Source organism: Mus musculus, chromosome 11 (assembly GCF_000001635.26).
Source record: "Mus musculus strain C57BL/6J chromosome 11, GRCm38.p6 C57BL/6J".
NCBI lineage: Eukaryota > Metazoa > Chordata > Mammalia > Rodentia > Muridae > Mus > Mus musculus.
Window position 1 is genome coordinate 120301261 of NC_000077.6, and position 27056 is coordinate 120328316.

At 49.5% G+C, this 27056-nt stretch overlaps 1 annotated feature.

The window, feature by feature from the left end:
- Positions 13613 to 16166: an enhancer, noted in NCBI's record as "VISTA enhancer mm1481". NCBI's record gives its function as "enhancer in: dorsal root ganglion[3/4] | other[3/4]" and the evidence as "EXISTENCE:transgenic organism evidence [ECO:0001131][PMID:17130149]".

Consider the following 27056-nt stretch of genomic DNA (forward strand, 5'->3'; position numbering starts at 1 on the left):
CTCGTGTGTGAACATGTGATAAAGCTGGCATTGGCCTGACAGCCTCAGTCTCCTGTTCTCAGCATTAGTTTTTTTTTTTTTTTTTTCCTTTAAAGCTGGCAGGAAGATCCCCAACACCAACCCTTTCCTTTTCCTTCAGAGTGAAAATTACATCTCCCAGCTTCCCTTGCAGCTATATGCAGCTGTGCTAGTGAACGTGTAGTGGGAAGCAAGCGTCCTTCAACATAGAGCTGTGCCTTTTTTCTCTTCCCACTGGTTAAAATGTAGACTAGAGAGTTGGAGCATCAACTATCCTCATCTGGAAACAGTTGGATGACAAGACAGGAACCTGGGCTTCTGATGATGGACACACATACTCACACCCCATCTCATGACTTTCAGTTATGAGACACTCCCCCTCCCCATTTCCTCATCCTTGGCCTGCACTCTGCACTTTTCCAGAACAAGCCCCCACCCACATTCTGCTAGGACACCCTTTAAGAGTCCCTGGGGCACTCTCGTCCCCGAGGGCACAGTCTCCTATAGTTTGATGCCACTGCCAGGTCAGGCCTTCTAACAGCATGGAACACTCACCACAGTCTGCAATTATGCATTTATTGTGGGTTTATTGGACTGCTGCCTTCCCTGGCCTGTCATTAACATGGTGGCTGGCAGGGTGCCTGCCTCAGTGCTCACCAGTGTCCTCAGCATCCAGAGGTCTGGGCACAAGGAGACATCCCCACCTTGTCCTTCGCTCCCAGGCCACACCTGCTTCTGTGTCTGTTCTGACCCAGAGTTCTGCCCACCCCATCTCAACCCCAGACCTCTTCTTCTCTGGCCTGTTCTTACTGATACCAAAGCCTTCCTGCAGCAGACTCAGGCCCAGAAAGTCTGGTCTTCTGAACTCTGGTTTCAGACAGGAGGAAAGGGAGCCTGTGTGGCTGGGGTGAGAGGCTGCTTTGAGCATTGGGAGATTAAGGAGTGGCATGCATACCCTTAGATTTCCCTCATGACTGACAGGAAGGGATGGAAATACAAAATGCTTGAGAGGATACGGGGCCACTAGAACCTGCTGCTGCCCTGTTCTGAGTGACAGTAGGTGTGCAGAAGCCAGTGAACACCCTGTGGCCCCACAACATGAAGGTCATAAGCTCAGCACTGCAGAGAAAGCCCCCGGGAGCTACAGTAACAACCACACAACCACCCCTGGCTGAAGCCAGGCAAAGCCAGTCAATAGGGAGAAATAAAAGCAACTCCTGCTTCATGGGCGGGAGGGGGAAAGACACCAGGAAAAACCATGCAGGGCAGAATTTATTCCAAATGTTTAAGATAAAAAGAAGAGGCAGAGCGACAGTGTAGCTCAGTAGTAGAGCCATCTCCTGGAAGATATAAGGCCATGGGGGCTGGGAAGGTTGGGGGGGAAGGATCTCCCAGCACTACAAAATATATGCATATATATACATACACACACATACATGCATGCATGCATATATCCACATATACACATACATATATGCATGCATGCATGCATAAGATACATGCACATATAAACAAACATGCATACATACATACACACATGCATGCATGCATACATACACACATAAATACATACATATACACATACATACATATATGCATGCATGCATATAGATATACACACATTTATACACACATACATACATGCGTACACACATATACACACATACATGCATGCATACATACATACATACATATACACACACATGCATGCATGCATACCATGGATCTGTCTGATGTCACATTGCCACATGTGTATCTGAAGGAACTGTCACTATAACCATCAGACCAGCCTTTGGGTTTTCTGTTTCCATCCCTGTCCAGGGCATTTGCCTTCCACTGGAGGCTTGGGGCTCTATACCACCACGCTCAGGTTGAGTCATTCTGGTTGCTCCCGGACCATCTTCTCTATGGTCTCATCAGGAGATGATGTCTGCTTTTTCCTGGTACGTTGAGGCTGTTCCAACTCCCCAGGGCACCTGGACCCCAGCACCACAGCTAGGGCTGCTCCTCTGAGGACGATGCCTGACTTGCCTCCAAAGTGCCACTCTGTGGCTGCCCTAGGGCTCGGGGCAGCTGGATCTGGACCCAACACTGCTGTTTCCAGGCCCATAAACACCCGTTTTTAACAGCAGGATTGGGATTGGTTCTGCTGCCCCTGCTCACAAGAAGGCTGCGTAGAGGTAGGCAGGAGGCCGAGGACTCCGGGGCCAGACCTGTGAACTATATAGGACAGCAACTTCAGACAATGCAGGATAGAAGAGCAAGGGAGCTATCCTTACTGGAAATCCTCCACAGTATCCACACAGAAGACTCGGCCCACACACCCACGGCCCGCGTCTCCTTGACTGTGACCAGAGCCTGTACTGACAGTGTATATGCGTGCACTGAGCCTGCAATTGTCAATTGCAAGACACTGGACTGCACACAGCACATCCTCCTTGCAGCCTCCCAGATAATCCTATCATTACCACCTTATGACGGAGGAGGGGTGTTGCCAGTGTCCCCCGCCTTCCTCTTGTCAGAGGCCCGCTGCACACGACCACACCCGCCATGGGCCACATTCTCCGGACACCTGGTATCACCTCCCTGCTCTGCGCCTTTCTCTGTGCCTTGCCCCCCACCCAAGTCCTAGCGGCCTTTAAACGCCGCATCAAGCTCCACACCTCTCCTTGGCTCCCATTTTTTTGTGAGGAGCCTTTCTAGACCTCTTGTGGTTCCCGCACATCTTCATCTGGACCACAAACTTTTCCATGCCTGGTCTGTGCCCGTTTTTTCCCCAGGGCGGGGCCCCAGGACACCAGTAAGCAGGACCCAAGTCCCTGAGACAGAGTTTAGGTCCCTACTATTGCCCTGAGACCACTCTGTGCCTTGCAGGCTGTCTTCTGTGGGAACAAAGGTTCTGCCCAGTCCCATCCAATCCATCCCAAGGCTGCACAGGTGGACGGCCTCAGGGCCTCACCTATGTTACATATGCCTACTGCTCACAAACGAAACCCAATGTTTCCTAAGACTCTATTCACACTTGAGTACAAGCGCAGGACACACTCCTGTTGCTGGGCCTCAGCACCCTGACACACCACCACAGCTATCCCCACCATTACCCCATCTCCCTACCCATAGCAGAAAATGGCTGCAGGCAGTGTTGGCCTGGGTTCCTTTGCTCCAGCTTGGGCCTCCATTCGGCCAGTGGGAAGCGCTGGCAAGCTGGTGCTGCACCACCCAGCACCTCCCTGTCAGGTCACTGAGTCCCCTTTCCAAGGTCACAGCTCCTAAACGGGCCTCTTTCTCCACTGCAACTGCCCTCCCTGTCTAGGGTGGAGGCAGCTCCCCTTGGTTGCCGGCTTGGGTACTAGACATCTCCTCCTTTAAGTCATGTATTTTCCATTTATTCAACTCTCCTCAAATGTCCCGTCTGAGGGTGCCATAAAAATGTAAGACCGTGTCAATTGCCCGTATCAAAAAACATTCTAGTATGTTCCACATGGAGTAGTTTGGAGGGGAGACTAATGGAAACGGCCTGGGGAGGACTAGCCCCCAAGCTTGCACAGAGGCCACCTCTCTTTGTGTCCCCAGGGCATGAGAGGAGGTGTCAAAACCGGACTCCATCCAAGAATGAACTGATGCCTCTGCCACTAAACAGCAGGACCGTGTCTTCCTTTCCTCCACCCCACCAGCTTCAGCCTCCGAGCCAAACCCAGGTGGCGCTCTTCTGCATCCCCCAACACCTCCCATGAGAGCGGGGGTCAACCCCGTGTTTGCCCTACCACCTCCCATCCGGGAGGCTCTGCACTCCCAAGGCGCCGAAGGAGCCTGACGACGCCCCCATGGGGACCGGAGGCTACGAGGTCCACTGGCGACCGCAGGGGATCCCCCAGGGCTGCACGGGTCGCCGTCAGGTCCCCGAGGCGCGCCAAGCGAGGCCCAGCTCCGTGCCCCGCCCTTCTCTAGCGAGGAACATCACCCCACGTGGGGTTGCGGGGGGGGGGGCTCTCAGCCTTGGAGTGTGATTGGTCGCTGTGCAGCCAATTAGAGAGCCTCTGCTGCTCAGGCCAAGCCGATTGGCTAAGAGAGGGCGGGTGGGACGGGAGTGGGGCGCCCTTTTGTTCTTTGCGCCCGCGCCGCGCGCCCGCTCCGGCCCCGCCACCTGCGCGCCCACTCCGGCCCTGCGCGCCTCCCGGAACCCCCCGCTTGTTCGCACACGCGAACTAGGAGCAGCCGCCTGCAACGCAGCCCTCTTAGGGTCTGACCTTGGACGAGCTCTTTCATTCTCCGTTCCCGGGTTTCTTACCCTCGTTTTCTCCTTGTCTCCTAGGAATTGTGGCGAAGAACAGAACCAACCTGGCAGCAAGCTTGGAATGTTTCTAAAAACCTAACATTCAGTGATAGAAGAGGGGCTCTGGATCTTTCTTAAGAGTGAGGCCACGTGGGAAACTGCTTAGCGAGAGAGAATCTTTACCAACCTGATCCTGTTTGCAGAATGAGCTCCGTTCCTATCCAAGACTCACACGGGCTCCGTGGGAATGGGACAGAACTTCTGCCCTGACTGCCCATCTGTGCTAACTCTTCCTAAACCTTCAGTCAGTCAGTGGTAGTAGTGGACTCTGTCTGGAGTGGAAAATGGTGCCTCAGAAGCCCAGAGCCAGCAAAACTCCAGAGAGAGAGCTTTCTAGGCTGAACTGGGGGAGTCAGGGAGTCAGGCAGGTCTGACCTCTGGTCCCAACACCCTCCATCTAGAAACTGCTTCAGCCCTTTACACAGCAAAGCTGTGGCTGCGGAGAGGCCACAGTGCTGCGGGTTGTGGACACAGGCACCCAGTGTCCACACAGCCTGTGGGGTGCGGGGTCAGTCAGGGAACCCTCAGTATCCCCATAACATGAGTGGACTTAGTGAAGCTCTTGCTCAAGCCTAGGTTGGTGAAGGAGAGAGAGTATGGGGTGTGGAAGTGCATTTCCAACGTCCCCTCCTAGAACCGGGCGTCTACAAGACCCTATCAGAATTTAGAGTGCCTTCCTAGCAAGTGATACAGTGAACTGCACCTCCCAACAGCCTGACACTAGTGGGTTCTGGAAGGTCTCTCAGCCCCAGGCCTCTAGCAGGTGTCTGTCCTAAGGACGGGGTATTTGAGGCTACATCTGTGGGCTCTTCTTCCCCTGGGTGGCTGGGAATGGTGAATGTCTGGCGGGGCAGGTGGGGAGGACAATCCCCACCCCATGAAGTTTTAAGCACATTCCTCTCCTGCTGTTTTGAGCCCAGAGAACCTCTCTGCTGGTCAGAGAGTGAACGTTGCTGGACTGTTTGGTGTGGGAATGGTGCTGCTCCTGTGCCCTCAGGCACCTGGGCATCTTAGCTTCCGGCATTTGGAGCTCTACAGTTCCCAGGTCGCTCCAGCCACCCCCCCCCCCCGCAAGAAACAGGAAGTCTTCATCGGGAGCTGAGACTTCCCAGGTGTACCGGGGTGGTGGGAAGCCCATTGTAGAAGTATCAGGAATCCTGAGTGTGGGTCGCCCACTAGGAGCAGACCTTGCCTGGGAGCCTGACTAAGCTGCTACCATATTCCTCCTGTCCAGGCTGCTCTCAGACAGCCTCAAATGCCTGGTGGGAAAAGGGTGCATTTTATGAGTCAGGAGAGCTAGCTACGGTCACCTGCAGTCACAGCTGGCCACCCAGACACTCTTAGGACCTACCAAACTGCCTGTCCTCTGTAGCAGCACTCTAGGGTGTTTTCAATGTTAATCTGAAGTCAGGCAACCGATACTGGGTTCCCTAAGCCCAGGAGGGGCGAGTACTCAGCAGGATCTGAAGTAAGCAGGAGCCCCAGGCCAGAAGGCTTTGAGAGAGCATTGGCCAACTTGAGATCGGGAGTTGGTCAAGAGTACAGGAAATAACTGGAGATGAGGCTAGCCTGCCTCTGGGAACAGGCCTCTGTAGGTGTCCAGCCCAGTCATGAGCCATATGTGTGGGCTGACTCCCGGCCACTGGACCAAGCGACAGGAAGGACACATCAAAGGGAGGAAAATGCATAGCGTCTGGACGGGCAGAGGAGAGGGTAACAATGGGGGTCACCATCACTGGGAAAGCCAGCTCTGCCTTTATGTTCAATGTTGGAGGCTTGGTGACAGACAACACTGGTTGGTCTGCACGTATTCTGCCAGTAAGCATCTGGCAGTATTATTTCATCTGCGTTGGACATGGCCTCATTGACAAAGGCGCTGGGCACCCATGCAGCCCACAGCTTAGGCAGAGGGCACCTGGACAGGTGAACAGTGCTTAACTACACAAAGCTCTTTTCGTATTTTTGCCTCTCTGACCTAGTGAATTGACCTACAGCCTGGTTCAAGAAGTTGCCACCAAGTGGATTGGGGAACTTTAGTCTAAACTCACTTCTGCAGCCTCTCTTCTCGCTCTGTCTTTCGAATCTGGAAATCAATCTGGCATTCACACAGCAGGGGCCCTCCCATAGGAACCAGTTGGCCAGTAGGAGCGGTGCGGGAGCGCCCTCCAGCGGTCACATTCAATATGGCAACTGGCGGGAGACAAGAAGGCAGCAACGGGGGAGGGGAGACTCCAGGATCCAAATGCTCCTGATTTGGACCGTGGGCAACTTGGGAACTACAAAAAAAAAAAAAAAAAAAAAAAAAAAAAAAAAAAGAAAAGAAAAGAAAAGAAAAGAAAAGAAAAAAGAAAAAGGAACGATTTAGCAGAGGGGGAATAGTAAGATGCCTATTAGGCTGGGTGTATTGGTACACACTTGCGATCCTGACTCAGATGGTTGAGGCAGGAGGATCTTGAGTTTGAGAGCAGCCTAGGCTACATAAAAATAAACGAAAGGGGTTGGAGGGATGGCTCGCCAGCTAAGAGAGCTTGCTGCTCTTTGAGAGAACGAACCTGAGTTTGTTTCTGAGCACCCATGTCAGGCAGCTCACAACTGTATGTAACTCTAGCTCCAAGGAATCTGATGCCCCCTTCTGGCTTCTCCAGGCACACGCACCGGGATATGCAGCAACCAAACGGCTAAGCAGATGGCTCCGTGGCCAAGTGCAGTAACCTGCAAATAGAAGTCTGAATCCCCAGCACCCATTTGGAAAGCTGTGCTTGACTGTCCTTGCCTATATAGCCCCAGCACTGGGAGCAGAAGACAGGTGAATCCTCCAAGCCCACAGTTCTCCCAGCCTAACGCTACCAACAAGCTTCTGATTCCATGAGAGGTTCTATCTCCAGGCAGAGTCAGAACAAGGACAAGGTCCGGAAGACGCCTGGCATGTGCTTTAGCCCCCGTGTGTGCGAGCACACACACACCCACAGAAAGAGAGAGAGAGAGCGCTACATATGCATATACCTCACACACACTGACTTTCCTATTTGACTCCACCAGGGTCCTGAAGGGGTGTGGCCAGAGATCACCTAACCGGAATGGAACCAGCCCAGTAAGAAGCCAGAATTGTCATATTAGGAGATGTCAGGAACACATGGATAGAAACTGGAGATAGCCCGGGAGCACTTCTCAGGGAGCCTGGGAGCACTCCTAATGATGATTTATCATCATTGCCTAAGGCTGTGTCCTAAGAAAAGTAAAGCCTTCACCAACCTCTGACTTCCCCAAAGCCCTCAAATAGGTAATTCCCAAGGCAGTTGTCCGCCAGCTGTGGAGCGCATGCCCAGTGGGTATCGGTGCCTTTGCTCTGGGAGGGAAGCACACTCTGGCTCATCCACAACCACTGCTTCCTGGAAGCAAATCCTGCCACGCCTGGTTGGAGAGCACGGCTAGAACCCACTGCTTCCAGGATAAGCAGTGAAGTTTGTAACAGCTTTATTGAAACACGAGCTACACATAACATAAAATCCACAGGTTGCTGGGACCCACATATATTACAATGTAGCCTTAACTGTGTTTACAGCGCTGTGCAGCCACCAGCACCAGCCATGGCAGAAGCCACATAAGTACACTCTCCAGCTTTACATTGTCACAGGGCTATAGTGACAGGATAGCTCCATGGTTAAGATTTACCCACTGCTCTTACAGAGGGTCAGGTTTGGTTCCCAGCACCCATGTGCTGGTTTACAACCATCTGTAACCCGAGTTTGGGGGAATCCCACAGCTTCTTCTGGTTTCCATGACTATGCATGCAAGCAAAGTGTGCACATAAATAAGTAACTTAAAAAAAAAAAACTTGGGCTGGAGAGATGGCTCAGTGGGTTAGAGCACCGACTGCTCTTCTGAAGGTCCTGAGTTCAAATCCCAGCAACCACATGGTGGCTCACAACCATCTGTAATGAGATCTGATGCCCTCTTCTAGTGTGTCCGAAGACAGCTACAGTGTACTGACATATAATAATAAATAAATCTTTGGGCTAGAGTGAGCAGGGTCCTGAGTTCAAATCCCAGCAACCACATGGTGGCTCACAACCATCTGTAATGAGATCTGATGCCCTCTTCTAGTGTATCTGAAGACAGCTACAGTGTACTGACATATAATAATAAATAAATCTTTGGGCTAGAGTGAGCAGGGTCCTGAGTTCAAATCCCAGCAACCACATGAAGGCTCACAACCATCTGTACAGTATACTCATATACATAAAATAAATAAATAAATCTTAAAAAAAAAAAACCTTTAAGCTCTCCTACTTAGGTGATGCTTCATGTGTTTGTCCTAGGTGACTGCCTTAGGCTTAGCATATTTTCAAAAGCCAGAATATTATAGCTTCCTCCTTACTAAGGTCCCCTTGTTAAGCTATGCATAGTCTGCCCTTGCTTATCCATCTGTCCTGGGTAGAAACCATCTTTTGTCCATTATGAATAACACCAACAACTCTTGGAAGACTAGTATACAGGAGGCACCTTTCAGTTTAAAGCAATGATTTTTATTGTGAAGCATATATCTAATTACTAAATATTAGAAAAATACCTCAGCTATAATCACTACTTTTTTTTTCAAGACAGGGTTTCCCTGTGTAGCCCTGGCTGTCCTGGAACTCACTCTGTAGACAAAGCTGGCCTCAAACTCAGAAATCCGCCTGCCCGTCTCCCGAGTGCTAGCATTAAAGGTGTGCACCACCGCTGCCCTGCTGATTACTACTAATTTTTACTGAGACTTACTGAGTTTGTTTTGTTTTTTTTTGAGACAGGGTCTCATGTAGCTCAGGCTGACCTTGAACTCCATATGTAGCCCAAAATAACCTTTTCCTGTCTCCACCTCTCAAGTGCCAGGCTTGCAGATGTGGGCCACCATACCCAGTATTATGAGGCTTTGTACATTTAGGCAAACACTCCTGGCTACAACTTCAGCCAACCCTGGCATGTAACCCAGAATAGTCTCTGCCTCCCTTAGTGCTGGAATTATAGGTGTGTGTCATCAAGCCCTACTGCGACACTTTTGACAAGCATAGGCTGGCTTGCCTTTGGGGCTGGAGAGGCTCGCTGAGGTGTTGGGGGTGGGGGGGCAACAGGGATGGGGCAACACTGACGAACACCCAAAGCCAAACAGGGTCAGGCGTTAAGAGTCCTACCAAGGTCAGGGCGTCTGCGCCTGCAGACTGCGCTCCAGTACGCTGGTGCGTCCAGACGGGCTTGCACCCCAGAGCATCCCTTCCCTTGACCGCAGTCTAGGCAAAGGCAGCACCTCGCCGGGAGACGCAGAGAAGCACACTCACCGCGAAACGCTAGCCAGCAGCCGCGCGCCTATTGGTTGAGAGAACGGCAGCCCGAGCCAATCAACGCACAGCACCCGAGAGTCTACTAGGAATGCGGTGGGCGGTGAGCCGCGCGCGCGGGCACTGGGCTCTGCAGCGCGGGTGGGGGATGGGAGTGGGAGGGGGGGTCCGAGACTTAAGCTGAGCCGACTGTTGGGTCCCTCGGTCACCACGTGATCCGGCACGCCCCACTCTGGGCACTGGGAGCCGGTTTCTCCTTAGGAGAAAGCGCCAGGGCCGCGCTCTCTGGTGCGGGTAGGCCTGGGCGAGCGGGGGCCCCCGCCCTGGGAGTGCTGGGGGACTGGGCTGACCACCCGCGTCGCCCTGGACTCCTGCCGCCCAGATGAAGGAGACGATGTAAGCCTCAAGGAAGCAGGCTGCACTTAAGTTCAAGGGACCAAAGAACAACAGGAAGCCCGGATCCTCCCAAATCCAAAGAGACCCTCACCACCTAGCCGTCTTTCCTGCCTTATGTGGTGTAGTGCTTCAAGCGGCCATGTTACGCCCTCCCTGACCTGGACCTTGCTCCCCAAGGGCCAGCTTGTTGGTTCCAGAGCCCCAAACCACAGAAGGGGGGAACAAAGGCTGGCGGACCATAGGGTGGGTGGGTGGGGCCTCTGGACCCTTGCCTGGCAGGTTCGCCTATAAGCTTTGTAGGCCCCTGGGCTTGGAATTTCTATCTCTGCAGACCTGTGGTATGTCACCTGGCTGCATTGCATTGCATTGCACAGGAGCCCTTCTTACTCAGAACCCTAAGAGGACACTTGGGAACCCGCGGCCCCACCTCTCTCCCTGTGCTGTGCACCTGTTTGGCTCCACGGGCCTCCAAGTGGTTCCAAGACCAAAACTGTTCGCTTCAGGGGACACTTGCCCTCCCTCCTTCTATGGGGAAGCTTCTACCAAAGTGTTGGCTCCCCGCTACTTTGTGACCTCCCTACGCGAACGACGTTTTTATAACCTAGTCCCTCAGCTAGATGGGTCTGACTTATCTGGCTGGGGGCAAGGAGAGTCTGCTCATCTGTCGGCAGTAATGGGAGCAAAAGACAGCTCCACCTTGGTGCCTGAAGCAGTCTGAGGCATTTCCTTCAGAGCAGTTCTCAGATGAAACCAGGATTCAGAGACAGAGTTTATTAAGATGAGATTGCTAACAGCTTTAAGTATCAAAGGTGACCAGGGAAAGGGTCCTGCACACCTAGATGTGAGTGTGGCCTTTCTCTCGAGCTTCCTGCTTTGAGCGACTAGCAGTAACCATATATGTACTTTCTTGGTGACTGCTGAGGCTTCTGTTGCTCAAGGCGTTTGGAAGTGACCCCCTCCCACCTTCAGTAAATTAGATCCGGCAATTCCTGAAGTGGTTCGGTCGGGTAGGGTGACAATCTAATGTGGTGAAACCATGGGTTGGGAGGGTTGCACACAGGTTAAGCCATGTCTGTTACCATAATGGGGTTTATAATCTTGCCTGTGAGATTCCTAGAAAATTGCAGGTTTATATCTGGGAAAGGAATGAGGCCGAACTCAGAGGTCAGAGGTCACGTACTTTAGGTCTCAAGCCTGGTTTATTGCTGGTTTATTCTTATTTGAGATATTTCTGTATAAAAGGGATATTGTCTCTTCAGAGACAACCTTCACAACAAATTTTATGAATCATGCTGGAATTCTTGACGCTCAGCGAAAGACTTGAGCAGACTGATGAAAGGGGGCTCTGTTCCTCGAACATCCTTCATGTCTTCTGTCTTCCCAGCCTACCTCAAACTGACTAGGAAGCCATGGCACACATACACTCACTATTGACTTAGTTCTGAGCTCACTGTAGGGCTCATGCCAATGATCCCAGCACCTAAAAGGTGAAGCCGAAAAATCACCCAAGTTTGAGGTCAGCCTGATCTACATATTAATGCTTAAAACTTTTTTTAAAATCTCATCTTAATGAACTACATCATTTTTTGTGTGGTTGGTTTTTTTGTTTGTCTTGGTTTTTCGAGACAGAGTTTCTCTATCTACCCCTGGTTGTCCTGGACTTTGCATTGTAGACCAGGCTGACCTCGAATTCACAGAAATCTGCCTGCTTCTGCCTCCAGAGTGCTGGGGTTAAGGGCAACCACCACCACACCTGACAATAAACGGCATCTCTGAATTGTTTCAAACCAGTCTATGGTGTGAAATTAGAACAACGAAAATATGCAGCTGGAAGTGGCTCAGGGTGAAGGCCTGCTGTGCCGGCAGCAGGCACAGGGACTGAATTTAGATACCCAGCACCCACATAAAGGCTAAGTGTGGAAACTGGCAGGAGAGACTCTGTTTTAAAAAATAAGATGGAGAGACAGGCTTGCGTTCAAGACCAGTATGGTCTACAACGAGAGCTCCAGGATACCCAGGGCTGCTACACAGAGAAATCCCGTTTCAAAAAAAAAAAAAAAAAAGGAAAAGAAAGAAAAGAAAAACAGACAAAACAGAACACTGGAGAGAAAAAGGCTCTTGCTGCCAAGCCTAGTAACCTGAGCCCAGTCCCTGGAACTAACATATGGAAGAAAAAACTGATTTCTGCAAGTTATTCTCTAAACTAAACACACACACACACACATGTATACACACATGCACAGACACATATATACACATATGCATGCACACACACCAAATAAATGAAAAAAAACACAATGTGGCAAAGCCCTTTAGGAGCACAGCCCACATTGACCTCTGGGCTCTGCAGGTGCATGAATGGTAGACCCACGTCACTTACATGCATCTGACACACAACAGACGGCCTGAATGTAAAGCCTTTTTCAAGCCACAGCTAGCTAGCTTCTTTCAAACTGCACACCAAAGCGGTTGAGAGACAAATACCACCAGCACACAGGAGGTAGAGACAGCCAGATCTTTTTGGGAGTTTGTGGCCAGCCAGGGCTCCACAGTCAGACTCTGTCTCAAAATTAACTAAATAGGAACAAATATTCTAGAAGGTCCTTCTTCAGTAAGGAAAACAGGGACACTTAGTAGGAAATGAGCAAAGATTATCAAAGATTTTTCATAGCCTCCCCAAAAGAAAGAACGAAAATTCAGTCACAAGTGGTTACTTATCTGCCAAGTTGGCAAACACTCCCGGTGTAAGGAAGTTGTCCCATGGGGACTCTGGAAGGGCCTGCTTGGGGAAAAGGCAGACCTGGGATGCTGGACCTGCTACTCCAGCCCCTGAAATTTCCCACAAAGGAAGAAGAGCAGGAGGACCAGACAGACCTCCTCTGAGCACTGCTGTGTGCAGAAACTAAGCAGACCCTACAGGACAAGGACATTACCACTCTGGCCAGGAGTGGGCCCACAGATGCTTTCTGGACAGACAGACCTCCTTCCTGCCTCCCGCCTCCCCGCCCCCCCCCCTTCAGCTATTGTTTGATGTTTCTGTGACACTTTGTGGATGAGCCTGGTCTATGGCTGACCAAGGACACTAAGCTGGTGTAGGCAGTTAGACTCACATAAGGACGGGCCTGCAGGACCTTGTGGTCAGTGGGAGGGAGCCAGAGCACTCCCAAGAACACTTACTGACAGCCTTGTCTGACTCCCCACCCTCCCTTCCTCACTGCTGCCTCAAGATTGTCCTATGTGGACATATTTAATTTAGGTTTTTGTTTTGTTTTGCTTTGTTTTTGTTTGTGGCTTTTCCAGACAGGGTTTCTCTGTGCTGGGATTAAAGGTGTGAGCCACCACCGCCAGGCTAGGTTTGTTGTTGTTGTTGTTGTTGTTGTTGTTGTTGGTTTGTTTGTTTTAAAGTGGTGCAGACTGACTTATTTCCTCGGAGGCTTCACAGGACAGATAGCTGAAAATCTAACCCCTGATCCTCAAGTGTCTGGCGCCATAGGCCCCTGGAGTTGTAGGGATTCCCGGATTCTGACGCTTGTTTAGCATCCGCCCCCTGCGGTAGCCTCCTCTTGTTCGTTTGGTCCCACCCCCTGAGATAGCCTCCTCTTGTACAATCTTGCCAGTGAGTTCATTTGCCTGCAGCCTGTGGCTGCAATCTCACTTTCGTAAAACTGTGCAATCTGGGTAAGGGTACAGCCCCGAACCCTCCTTGAGGCTGACAAGTTTTTGATTGTGGCTCACAGGGAGAGCTTGGATCCTACCCATTCCTTAAAATCTATCATCATGATAGACAAAGTCAACATGTCCAGGCAAGGTTTTTATTTGCAGCCAATGTGGGCATTTTCAGCAAAAAGAAACAGAAAAAAAGAAATGCAGGTCTTGGAATACACTGGGTGGGCCCGAGTGGACTGAACTGCGGGACCTCCCACAGAGGGCTGGGCACGCACCATCTTCGCCTTCTGGGGTGTGATTCCCAAACTGCTGCAAAACCTGGCGCTTCCTTACAAAACTGAATGCCGAGAGATTAAGACCAACATAGGTGGACACAGAAACTGCAGCATCTTGGTGCTCCCGCTCTGCCTACATCTACCCTCCCACAGTGTCTGTGGCCACAGGAGTGATAATGCGCATGGAATCCAGCTATGAAGGTTGCCATGGTTTCTGGTTCCTCTCTTCCACATAGGTTGCACCTGGCAGTGGGTGAGCTACTGTAGCCCCAGCCCGGCCACACCCTCATGGGAGAACCTGAGCCAAAACCACCCCAGTCTGCCGACTGCCCACTCTCAAACACTGTGTGAGGTAACAGATGTCTATTCAAGCTCCAGGGTTGTAAGGTCATTTGTTGCCTGGCAATAAAGAAATGACACGCCATCTGCATTGGAGCATTTTTCTTTACTATATTGAAATATGGGAGATGGGCTCACTTTATAGAGAAAAAAGGCATTGTTCACAGTTAGGAGACTGGAGGGCATAATAATGACATCCATCCCTCTGTTCTGGTGAGGGCTCAGTGGCTGTGTGGTGTGTGTGTGTGTGTGTGTGTGTGTGTGTGTGTGTGTGTGTGTGTGCGCGCGCGCGCGCGCACTGGCTCGCGCATATTAACACTCACTCGTTTACATAAGTTAGCACACAGCTCCCAGCATTGTGAACCCCACCACACAGGCAAAAAAAAAAAGCAAGGCATCGAGGCTGCGGGACTTAATTGTCTAACTGGTCAGTGAGCGGGACGAAATGAACTGACGTTAGCAACTGGCTCTAGGTCCACTCTCAGGCTTGCCTGGGGCAAAACCACTTGCTTCCTGTCTCCCAAAACGTCCTGCGGACCAGACAGTAGCTGCTGGGCGTCCATCCTGCCCAGCACCAGCACAAGCCAACCAGAGCAGACCTGCCTACCCTGCATTGTGATTGGTTCAGGCAATCCCGGCCTCGCCCAATCATAATGAAGTTCTCTTTGCCCGCAGGGCTGCTGGGAGCCCCAGGCTTTTGTTCCTTCTAATCTCGGAGGTCCACGCTTGCTGTTTGCCGAGCCAGCAGTGTGTGGAGCGAGGAGAGGGGAGTGTGAAGGGCAGAGCTGAGAAAACGGAAGAGAAGCCATACCTGGAGGTGTACGCTGATGTTTAACACTTAAGCTCCAGGCCCTGCGTTGGAGCTGCACACCAAACAAAACAAGAAAGCGGGCTCCTGACCAACTTCAGTACTTGCTTTTAAACAGGAAAAGGTCACTCCCAATTGGTGAGGGCTCAGTGTCTTGGGGTAAGCAGCAGTTGTCTGCGAGCCTGGGTCCCTAGTGCCGAGGTAACATCGTGGCAGAGGCCGGGCCACCGTGGACGCCGGCTGCTTGTTGCCCAGGTGGATACTCACTTTCTGAAAACGGCTCCCCAGGGTTTCGCTGGGCACCCTTATCTTGTCCCCAGACTGTCTTCTCACTCTGCTACCCCGAGCTGAAATCTGTTAACTACAGACAGGAATCCTGCATGCTGTAGCATAGCTCCCCAGAACCCCGGCTTCTGCAAGCCCCAAGCTCCCAACAGGGGCTGGTGTCCTCTACAGAGGCATGTCCAGGAAGCTGCTCGCTAGTCAGTTTGGTTACAGAGAGCCAATTAGCAGGGATTCAGTTTGCAAGAATTATTTTTCTCACATTATCGATGGGGTGAGGGGTTGGGAATTGAGGTAGTTAGAGGTGCGGTGTGATTTTGTCCCGTCGGGCGGGGTCCCAGATTCTTCTGCTCTTTCCCCTGCAACACCTGTGGGTGCTGATTTCCCTCCTTCCCTGGTGGCGGCGAGGTGGCTGCTGGGACTCCAGATACTACATGCCTCTCCAGAGTCACAGCATGAAGGACTGACTTCCTGTCTCTCAGCATGTCTCGCCCTGTGCTGCCTGAGGCTCCCCCGCACATTGCTCCCAACCCTGACCCAGAATCAAGAGTCAAAATCAATGTTTTCTTTATAACTTAAAAAAGGAGGGGAAAGAAAAAGAGAAACATGGAAGCCATGTCTGTCCTTTACAGTGAGGGACAGAGGTGAATAAATGTGACCAGAGCACATTGCGTATTCGTGTGAGAAGGTCAAAAATACGGATAGACATTGATTCATTGGGACCTCAGGACCACTTCTTTATGGTGGGTCATTCTGACCAGCATGTAACCTGCTCTTGTAAAAGCAATGAATAGAAGACAAAACCAGGCAGACCAGACAAAGGTGTCTGTACTGTCCACCAAACGCAAACAGCAAGATTTGTGTTTCACTAACATTCCCGGGGGGGTGGGGGGTGGGGTGGGGAGTGGGGGTGGGGAATGGACAAAAAGGAAGCCAACGCTGTGCTGCGGAGCTGCCCGGAGGCTTCCGGGTCTAACCAGAGCTCACCAAGGCTCACGTAATACCACAGTGGAGGGAAAACAGGTCAAGCCTGCTCTAGCAGTGGCCAGTCACAACTCCCAAGTCTGCTTGCCTTCCTCCCCTGCAAGAAAGAATTCTAGAACCTTTAGGTAGAAAGAGAAGGGTTAAGAATTCAGAGTTACTCTCAGCAGTGTAGTAGATTTGAGGCAGCCTAGGCTACATGACACCTTATCTCAAAAGAATATCACAGTAAAATTAATTAGGAGAAAATGTTTAATTTAAGCAAACAAAGATAAAAAATTGCTAAAATATTTTCTTTCTCTCTTTTTGTCTTTGTGGTTGTTGTTTGTTTTGTTTTGTTTTGTTGAGGGAGAGAGGATTTTTCTGTGTAGCCCTGTAATCCTGGTCACTCTGTAGACCAAGCTGGCCTTCAGCTGCCTGGCCCTGCCTCCTGAATGTTGGGATTAAAGGTATACACCACCTCTGCCTGGATTTAATACATTTTCTTTCTTTCTTTTTTTTTTTTTTTTTTTTTTGGGTTTTTTCGAGACAGGGTTTCTCTGTGTTTCCCTGGCTGTCCTGGAACTCACTCTGTAGACCAGGCTGGCCTCGAACTCAGAAATCCGCCTGCCTCTGCCTCCCGAGTGCTGGGATTAAAGGCGTGCGCCACCTCGCCCGGCTTAATACATTTTCAATGTAGAAAGCTATCGCGAAAAAAAAAATTCTTCAAATGTGACAGCGCCTGGTGATGCAGGCCTGTGATCTCGGCGCTCACGAGGTGGGAGGTGCGTAGTCCAAGGCCTGTCTGGGCTACAGAGAAAGACCATCTCAAAAACAAAGAAAGAAAGGTAAACCAAGGAGAAAGGATACTTTAAACATTCAGGGACCAGAGGGGTGGCTGGATGCACGCTACACAAGCAGCAGACCTGAGTTCAGTTCTCAGGGCCTGTGTGAGGGAGTATGCAAGCTCTACACATCCAGCTCAAAATGTCAGTGATTTCTCTTGTCCTGGAAGGCACCTCCACTCAAGTGCACATGCCCACCCGAAGACACACATGCACATATTAAAAAAATAAAGTAAATTGGGTCAGGCATGATGGTGCATACCTTTAACCCCAGCACTCAGGAGACAGGGACAGGTGGATCTCTGAGTTCAAGGCCAGTCTGATCTACAGAGTGAGTTCCAGGATGGTAGCCAGCCAGGGCTACATAGAGAAACCTTGTCTCGAAAAACCAAATAACAATAAACAAGATAAAATAAAAAATAAAGTAGATCTTTAGAATAAGTTAGTACATTAACAGTAAAAAGACATCAGGAAAATGTAAATGATAGTCTCATTAAAATGTCACCCATATCTGTGACCATATCATATGGTGGTGGGGGGAGGCATGAACTTTCTTTTTTGTTTTTTTTTTTGTTTTGTTTTGTTTTGTTTTTTTGTTTTTTCGAGACAGGGTTTCTCTGTGTAGTCCTGGCTGTCCTGGAACTCACTCTGTAGACCAGGCTGGCCTCGAACTCGGAAATCCACCTGCCTCTGCCTCCCGAGTGCTGGGATTAAAGGTGTGCACCACCATGCCCAGCATTAGCTTTCAGACATTACTGGTGTGCCATTCACAATGAGAGCTCATCTGTCTAGTTAGTACAAAGTTACACGTGACCCAGCAATTCCACTCAGTTTATCTAAGATAAAAGACACTGGGTTTGGGGGGTCACATTTGCCATCCCAGCACTGGGGACAGTCAGCAGCTTCATTTGTAAGCCTAACCTGGAATGGCCAGCAGTCCATCAGTGAACAGTGATTGGGCCGGATATCACCTGTTATGTACACAGAACCAACTCACTTGGCGACCATGGTTGTCCTGAAACTTCACGTAGACCAGGCTGTCCTGGAAAACCCATAGCCCCACCTGCACCTGCACCTGCACCTGCCTGCCACGTGTGAGATTAAAGGTGTGTGCCACCACACCCTGCTACTATTCTTTGGAGGGTGTGGGGGGAGTTGGGGGATATCTGAGACAGAGTCTCCTGTCGCCTTCACTAGCCTCAATCTCACTATATAGCCAATGGTGACCTTGATCCTCCTGCCTCCACAGCCTAAGTACTAGGGTCACAGGTTTGTGACTCATTTCTGATTTTCTGTATCTTCTTTGGTGAGGGGTTCATTTAGATCATTTATCTGCATTTAAGATGTAGGGAGCCGGGCGGTGGTGGCACACACCTTTAATCCCAGCACTTGGGAGGCAGAGGCAGGCGGATTTCTGAGATCAAGGCCAGCCTGGTCTACAAAGTGAGTTCCAGGACATCCAGGGCTACACAGAGAAACCCTGTCTCGAAAAAAAACGAAAAAAAAAATGTAGGGAATTGCTTGGGTAGGTTAGCATTCAATACATCAGGAACCACAGATTTGTAGCCTCAAAGACAGAGACACACAAAGAGATGAGACGTTCTGAGTTGTAGGATACAGCTTTCTTAGTTGCTTCATAGCTCATATCTAATTTCCTTTTGGGCATGCTCAAAGTCCAGGATGGGTCTCATGGCTGAGTTGGGTTGAGACATTCTACTGCCCTGGGGTGGAGCCCTGCTGTCATTTTAAAAACTGAAGCATTATCTGAAAGCAGGGGCCAGGGATTTGCACTGGCTTCTCAGGGTTTGCAGCTATGAGCAGAGCTTAGGTTGTCTGCTACACCCCTGCCCCCAGCTCCAGCTCCATGGCTCATGTGATCCTCAACCTGACGGAGCAGGGCCCGAGGCTTCTGCTAAAGGGAACAGCCTTCAGGTTTGCAACTGATTCTCTTGCGCGCTCCGGACTGGCCAGCAAGAACGACGCTGCAACAGGATCCTTCTGCACACGTTTATTGGGAGAGCTTGATTGCAGAGGCGAAAAGACTCCGAGTGTGGGAAGCCACATGTGCCGTTGCTGAGTGGCACTGACTACTGCTGGCCACCACGCATAAGATTGGACAAACAACCAATGTGTACATATGCAGTAAAGTTTTTTGCAAAGACACTGCCTGGCCCAGGCATGATAATGAGGTTCTGTAAGGTACTGAGAGTATAACCAATCAAATGTGAGACATGCAAATGAGGTATGATAATGAGGTTCTGTAAGGTACTGAGAGAGAGTAGCCAATCAGATGAGGAACATGCAAATGAGGCTTAGTGCATAACCAATCCGGGTGTGAGACACGCCCCTCCTAGGCCTATAAAAGCAGCACCAGTTCTGGGCTCAAAGTCTTTTCGCCTCTACAATCAAGCTCTCCCAATAAACGTGTGCAGAAGGATCCTGTTGCAGCGTCGTTCTTCCTGGCCAGTCGAGCGCGCACAAGACCCGAGCCCAGTACTGGTGCTGCTTATATAGGCCTAGGAGAGGCGTGTCTCACACCCGGATTGGTTATGCACTATACCTCATTTGCATGTTCCTCTGTTGGGAGCCGCGCCCACATTCGCCGTTACAAGATGGCGCTGACAGCTGTGTTCTAAGTGGTAAACAAATAATCTGCGCATGTGCCGAGGGTGGTTCTCCACTCCATGTGCTCTGCCTTCCCCGTGACGTCAACTCGGCCGATGGGCTGCAGCCAATCAGGGAGTGACACGTCCTAGGCGAAGGATAATTCTCCTTAAGAGGGACGGGGTTTCGTTTTCTCGCTCTCTTGCTTCTTACACTCTTGCTCCTGAAGATGTAAGCAATAAAGTTTTGCCGCAGAAGATTCTGGTTTGCTGTGTTCTTCCTGGCCGGGCGTGAGAACGCGTTTAATAAGAATTGGTGCCGAATTCCGGGACGAGAAAAAACTCGGGACGAGAGTTTACCATCACCGGTGCAAGGAAGATCCCTCATTCCGGAACCAGAACTGCGGGTCACGGTTATGAAGTGTTCCCACAACACAGACTGTTGAGAAGGATTCAACTGCATGAATTCAGAACTTTTCAGCTGGGGAACGAGAGTACCAGTGAGTATAGCTTTACGAGGTAAGCCTGGCCTTGAACTTTCTAAGGAAATTCAAGACAGTCTATCAGAAGTAAAGTGGAAAATGTTTGGCCTTGAATTTTTTCTAATGTTAGAAGCCCTTTTGTTCCTTTTCACATGTTATCAAGTGGTTAAGGCAGGGCGGATTCTAGATGAAATTCAGGGCAATCTATCAGAAGTAAAGCGGGGAGAGAGAGTAGGAGCAAAGAGAAAATATGGTACACAAAATAAGTATACAGGCCTTTCCAAGGGTCTTGAACCCGAGGAAAAGTTAAGGTTAGGTAGGAATACCTGGAGAGAGATTAGAAGAAAAAGAGGAAAAAGGGAAAAGAAGAAAGATCAATTAGCGGAGGTCTCTAGGAAAAGGAGCCTGTGCTCATCGCTGGATGGGCTCGGGGAGCCAGCTCTTAGTAGCTCTGAAGCAGATGAAGAATTCTCCTCTGAGGAAACAGACTGGGAGGAAGAAGCAGCTCATTATGAGAAAAAAGGGTACCAGCCAGGTAAAGTGCTAGCTAATCAGTTAAGGAAGCCAAAAGCGGCTGGCGAAGGCCAGTTTGCTGATTGGCCTCAGGGCAGTCGGCTTCAAGGTCCGCCCTATGCGGAGCCCCCGCCCTGCGTAGTGCGTCAGCAATGCGCAGAGAGGCAATGCGCAGAGAGATGCGCAGAGAGGCAATGCGCAGAGAGATGCGCAGAGAGGCAATGCGCAGAGAGATGCGCAGAGAGGCAGTGCGCAGAGAGGCAGTGCGCAGAGAGGCAGTGCGCAGACTCATTCATTCCCAGAGAGGAACAAAGGAAAATACAACTGGCATTTCCAGTCTTTGAAGGAGCCGAGGGTGGGCGTGTCCACGCTCCGGTAGAATACTTACAAATTAAAGAACTTGCCGAGTCGGTCCGTAAATATGGAACCAATGCTAATTTTACCTTGGTGCAGTTAGACAGGCTTGCCGGCATGGCACTAACTCCTGCCGACTGGCAAACGGTTGTAAAAGCCGCTCTCCCTAGTATGGGCAAATATATGGAATGGAGAGCTCTTTGGCATGAAACTGCACAAGCGCAGGCCCGAGCAAACGCAGCTGCTTTGACTCCAGAGCAGAGAGATTGGACTTTTGACTTGTTAACGGGTCAGGGAGCTTATTCTGCTGATCAAACAAACTACCATTGGGGAGCTTATGCCCAAGTTTCCTCCACGGCTATTAGGGCCTGGAAGGCGCTCTCCCGAGCAGGTGAAACCACTGGTCAATTAACAAAAGTTGTCCAGGGACCTCAGGAGTCCTTCTCAGATTTTGTGGCCAGAATGACAGAGGCAGCAGAGCGTATTTTTGGAGATTCAGAGCAAGCCGCGCCTCTGGTAGAACAGCTAATCTATGAGCAAGCCACAAAGGAGTGCCGAGCGGCCATAGCCCCAAGAAAGAACAAAGGCTTACAAGACTGGCTCAGGGTCTGTCGAGAGCTTGGGGGACCTCTCAGCAATGCAGGTTTAGCGGCCGCCATCCTCCAATCTCAGAACCGCTCCATGAGCAGAAATGATCAGAGGACATGTTTTAATTGCGGAAAGCCTGGACATTTTAAGAAAGATTGCAGAGCTCCAGATAAACAGGGGGGGACTCTCACTCTTTGCTCTAAGTGTGGCAAGGGTTATCATAGAGCCGACCAGTGTCGCTCTGTGAGGGATATAAAGGGCAGAATTCTTCCCCCACCTGATAGTCAATCAGCTTATGTGCCAAAAAACGGGTCATCGGGCCCTCGGTCCCAGGGCCCTCAAAGATATGGGAACCGGTTTGTCAGGACCCAGGAAGCAGTCAGAGAGGCGACCCAGGAAGACCCACAAGGGTGGACCTGCGTGCCGCCTCCGACTTCCTATTAATGCCTCAAATGAGTATTCAGCCGGTGCCAGTGGAGCCTATACCATCCTTGCCCCCGGGAACCATGGGCCTTATTCTCGGCCGGGGTTCACTCACCTTGCAGGGCTTAGTAGTCCACCCTGGAGTTATGGATTGTCAACATTCCCCTGAAATACAGGTCCTGTGCTCAAGCCCTAAGGGCGTTTTTTCTATTAGTAAAGGAGATAGGATAGCTCAGCTGCTGCTCCTCCCTGATAATACCAGGGAGAAATCTGCAGGACCTGAGATAAAGAAAATGGGCTCCTCAGGAAATGATTTTGCCTATTTGGTTGTATCTTTGAATGATAGACCTAAGCTCCGCCTTAAGATTAATGGAAAAGAGTTTGAAGGCATCCTTGATACCGGAGCAGATAAAAGTATAATCTCTACACATTGGTGGCCCAAAGCGTGGCCCACCACAGAGTCATCTCATTCATTACAGGGCCTAGGTTATCAATCATGTCCCACTATAAGCTCCGTTGCCTTGACGTGGGAATCCTCTGAAGGACAGCAAGGGAAATTCATACCTTATGTGCTCCCACTCCCGGTTAACCTCTGGGGAAGGGATATTATGCAGCATTTGGGCCTTATTTTGTCCAATGAAAACGCCCCATCGGGAGGGTATTCAACTAAAGCAAAAAATATCATGGCAAAGATGGGTTATAAAGAAGGAAAAGGGTTAGGACATCAAGAACAGGGAAGGATAGAGCCCATCTCACCTAATGGAAACCAAGACAGACAGGGTCTGGGTTTTCCATAGCGGCCATTGGGGCAGCACGGCCCATACCATGGAAAACGGGGAATCCAGTGTGGGTTCCTCAATGGCCCCTATCCTCTGAAAAACTAGAAGCTGTGATTCAACTGGTAGAGGAACAATTAAAACTAGGCCATATTGAGCCATCTACCTCACCTTGGAATACTCCAATTTTTGTAATTAAGAAAAAGTCAGGAAAGTGGAGACTGCTCCATGACCTCAGAGCCATTAATGAGCAAATGAACTTATTTGGCCCAGTACAGAGGGGTCTCCCTGTACTTTCCGCCTTACCACGTGGCTGGAATTTAATTATTATAGATATTAAAGATTGTTTCTTTTCTATACCTTTGTGTCCAAGGGATAGGCCCAGATTTGCCTTTACCATCCCCTCTATTAATCACATGGAACCTGATAAGAGGTATCAATGGAAGGTCTTACCACAGGGAATGTCCAATAGTCCTACAATGTGCCAACTTTATGTGCAAGAAGCTCTTTTGCCAGTGAGGGAACAATTCCCCTCTTTAATTTTGCTCCTTTACATGGATGACATCCTCCTGTGCCATAAAGACCTTACCATGCTACAAAAGGCATATCCTTTTCTACTTAAAACTTTAAGTCAGTGGGGTTTACAGATAGCCACAGAAAAGGTCCAAATTTCTGATACAGGACAATTCTTGGGCTCTGTGGTGTCCCCAGATAAGATTGTGCCCCAAAAGGTAGAGATAAGAAGAGATCACCTCCATACCTTAAATGATTTTCAAAAGCTGTTGGGAGATATTAATTGGCTCAGACCTTTTTTAAAGATTCCTTCCGCTGAGTTAAGGCCTTTGTTTGGTATTTTAGAAGGAGATCCTCATATCTCCTCCCCTAGGACTCTTACTCTAGCTGCTAACCAGGCCTTACAAAAAGTGGAAAATGCCTTACAAAATGCACAATTACAACGTATTGAGGATTCGCAGCCTTTCAGTTTGTGTGTCTTTAAGACAGCACAATTGCCAACCGCAGTTTTGTGGCAGAATGGGCCATTGTTGTGGATCCATCCAAACGTATCCCCAGCTAAAATAATAGATTGGTATCCTGATGCAATTGCACAGCTTGCCCTTAAAGGTCTAAAAGCAGCAATCACCCACTTTGGGCGAAGTCCATATCTTTTAATTGTACCTTATACCGCTGCACAGGTTCAAACCTTGGCAGCCACATCTAATGATTGGGCAGTTTTAGTTACCTCCTTTTCAGGAAAAATAGATAACCATTATCCAAAGCATCCAATCTTACAGTTTGCCCAAAATCAATCTGTTGTGTTTCCACAAATAACAGTAAGAAACCCACTTAAAAATGGGATTGTGGTATATACTGATGGATCAAAAACTGGCATAGGTGCCTATGTGGCTAATGGTAAAGTGGTATCCAAACAGTATAATGAAATTTCACCTCAAGTGCTAGAATGTTTAGTGGTTTTAGAAGTTTTAAAAACCTTTTTAGAACCCCTTAATATTGTGTCAGATTCCTGTTATGTGGTTAATGCAGTAAATCTTTTAGAAGTGGCTGGAGTGATTAAGCCTTCCAGTAGAGTTGCCAATATTTTTCAGCAGATACAATTAGTTTTGTTATCTAGAAGATCTCCTGTTTATATTACTCATGTTAGAGCCCATTCAGGCCTACCTGGCCCCATGGCTCTGGGAAACGATTTGGCAGATAAGGCCACTAAAGTGGTGGCTGCTGCCCTATCATCCCCGGTAGAGGCTGCAAGAAATTTTCATAACAATTTTCATGTGACGGCTGAAACATTACGCAGTCGTTTCTCCTTGACAATAAAAGAAGCCCGTGACATTGTTACTCAATGTCAAAGCTGCTGTGAGTTCTTGCCAGTTCCTCATGTGGGAATTAACCCACGCGGTATTCGACCTCTACAGGTCTGGCAAATGGATGTTACACATGTTTCTTCCTTTGGAAAACTTCAATATCTCCATGTGTCCATTGACACATGTTCTGGCATCATGTTTGCTTCTCCGTTAACCGGAGAAAAAGCCTCACATGTGATTCAACATTGCCTTGAGGCATGGAGTGCTTGGGGGAAACCCAAACTCCTTAAGACTGATAATGGACCAGCTTACACATCTCAAAAATTCCAGCAGTTCTGCCGTCAGATGGACGTAACCCACCTGACTGGACTTCCATACAACCCTCAAGGACAGGGTATTGTTGAGCGTGCGCATCGCACCCTCAAAGCCTATCTTATAAAACAGAAGAGGGGAACTTTTGAAGAGATTTTACCCCGAGCACCAAGAGTGTCTGTGTCTATGGCACTCTTTACACTCAATTTTTTAAATATTGATGCTCATGGCCATACTGCGGCTGAACGTCATTGTTCAGAGCCAGATAGGCCCAATGAGATGGTTAAATGGAAAAATGTCCTTGATAATAAATGGTATGGCCCGGATCCTATTTTGATAAGATCCAGGGGAGCTATCTGTGTTTTCCCACAGAATGAAGACAACCCATTTTGGATACCAGAAAGACTCACCCGAAAAATCCAGACTGACCAAGGGAATACTGATGTCCCTCGTCTTGGTGATGTCCAGGGCGTCAATAATAAAGAGAGAGCAGCGTTGGGGGATAATGTCGACATTTCCACTCCCAATGACGGTGATGTATAATGCTCAAGTATTCTCCTGCTTTTTTACCACTAACTAGGAACTGGGTTTAGCCTTGATTCAGACAGCCTTGGCTCTGTCTGGACAGGTCCAGACGACTGACACCATTAACACTTTGTCAGCCTCAGTGACTACAGTCATAGATAAACAGGCCTCAGCTAATGTCTAGATACAGAGAGGTCTCATGCTGGTTAATCAACTCATAGATCTTGTCCAGAAACAACTAGATGTATTATGGCAAATAGCTCAGCTGAGATGTGAACAAAAGTTTCCGGGATTGTGTGTTATTTCCATTCAGTATGTTAAATTTACTAGGGCAGCTAATTTGTCAAAAAGTCTTTCTCAGTATATGTTACAGAATTGGATGGCTGAATTTGAACAGATCCTTCGGGAATTGAGACTTCAGGTCAACTCCACGCGCTTGGACCTGTCCCTGACCAAAGGATTACCCAATTGGATCTCCTCAGCATTTTCCTTCTTTAAAGAATGGGTGGGATTGATATTATTTGGAGATACACTTTGCTGTGGATTAGTGTTGCTTCTTTGATTGGTCTGTAAGCTTAAGGCCCAAACTAGGAGAGACAAGGTGGTTATTGCCCAGGCGCTTGCAGGACTAGAACATGGAGCTTCCCCTGATATATCTATGCTTAGGCAATAGGTCGCTGGCCACTCAGCTCTTATATCCCATGAGGCTAGACTCATTGCACGGGATAGAGTGAGTGTGCTTCAGCAGCCCGAGAGAGTTGCACGGCTAAGCACTGCAGTAGAAAGGCTCTGCGGCATATATGAGCCTATTCTAGGGAGACATGTCATCTTTCAAGAAGGTTGAGTGTCCAAGTGTCCTTCTCTCCAGGCAAAACGACACGGGAGCAGGTCAGGGTTGCTCTGGGTAAAAGCCTGTGAGCCTAAGAGCTAATCCTGTACATGGCTCCTTTACCTACACACTGGGGATTTGACCTCTATCTCCACTCTCATTAATATGGGTGGCCTATTTGCTCTTATTAAAAGGAAAGGGGGAGATGTTGGGAGCCGCGCCCACATTCGCCGTTACAAGATGGCGCTGACAGCTGTGTTCTAAGTGGTAAACAAATAATCTGCGCATGTGCCGAGGGTGGTTCTCCACTCCATGTGCTCTGCCTTCCCCGTGACGTCAACTCGGCCGATGGGCTGCAGCCAATCAGGGAGTGACACGTCCTAGGCGAAGGATAATTCTCCTTAAGAGGGACGGGGTTTCGTTTTCTCGCTCTCTTGCTTCTTACACTCTTGCTCCTGAAGATGTAAGCAATAAAGTTTTGCTGCAGAAGATTCTGGTTTGCTGTGTTCTTCCTGGCCGGGCGTGAGAACGCGTTTAATAAGATTCCTCATCTGATTGGTTACTCTCTCTCAGTACCTTACAGAACCTCATTATCAT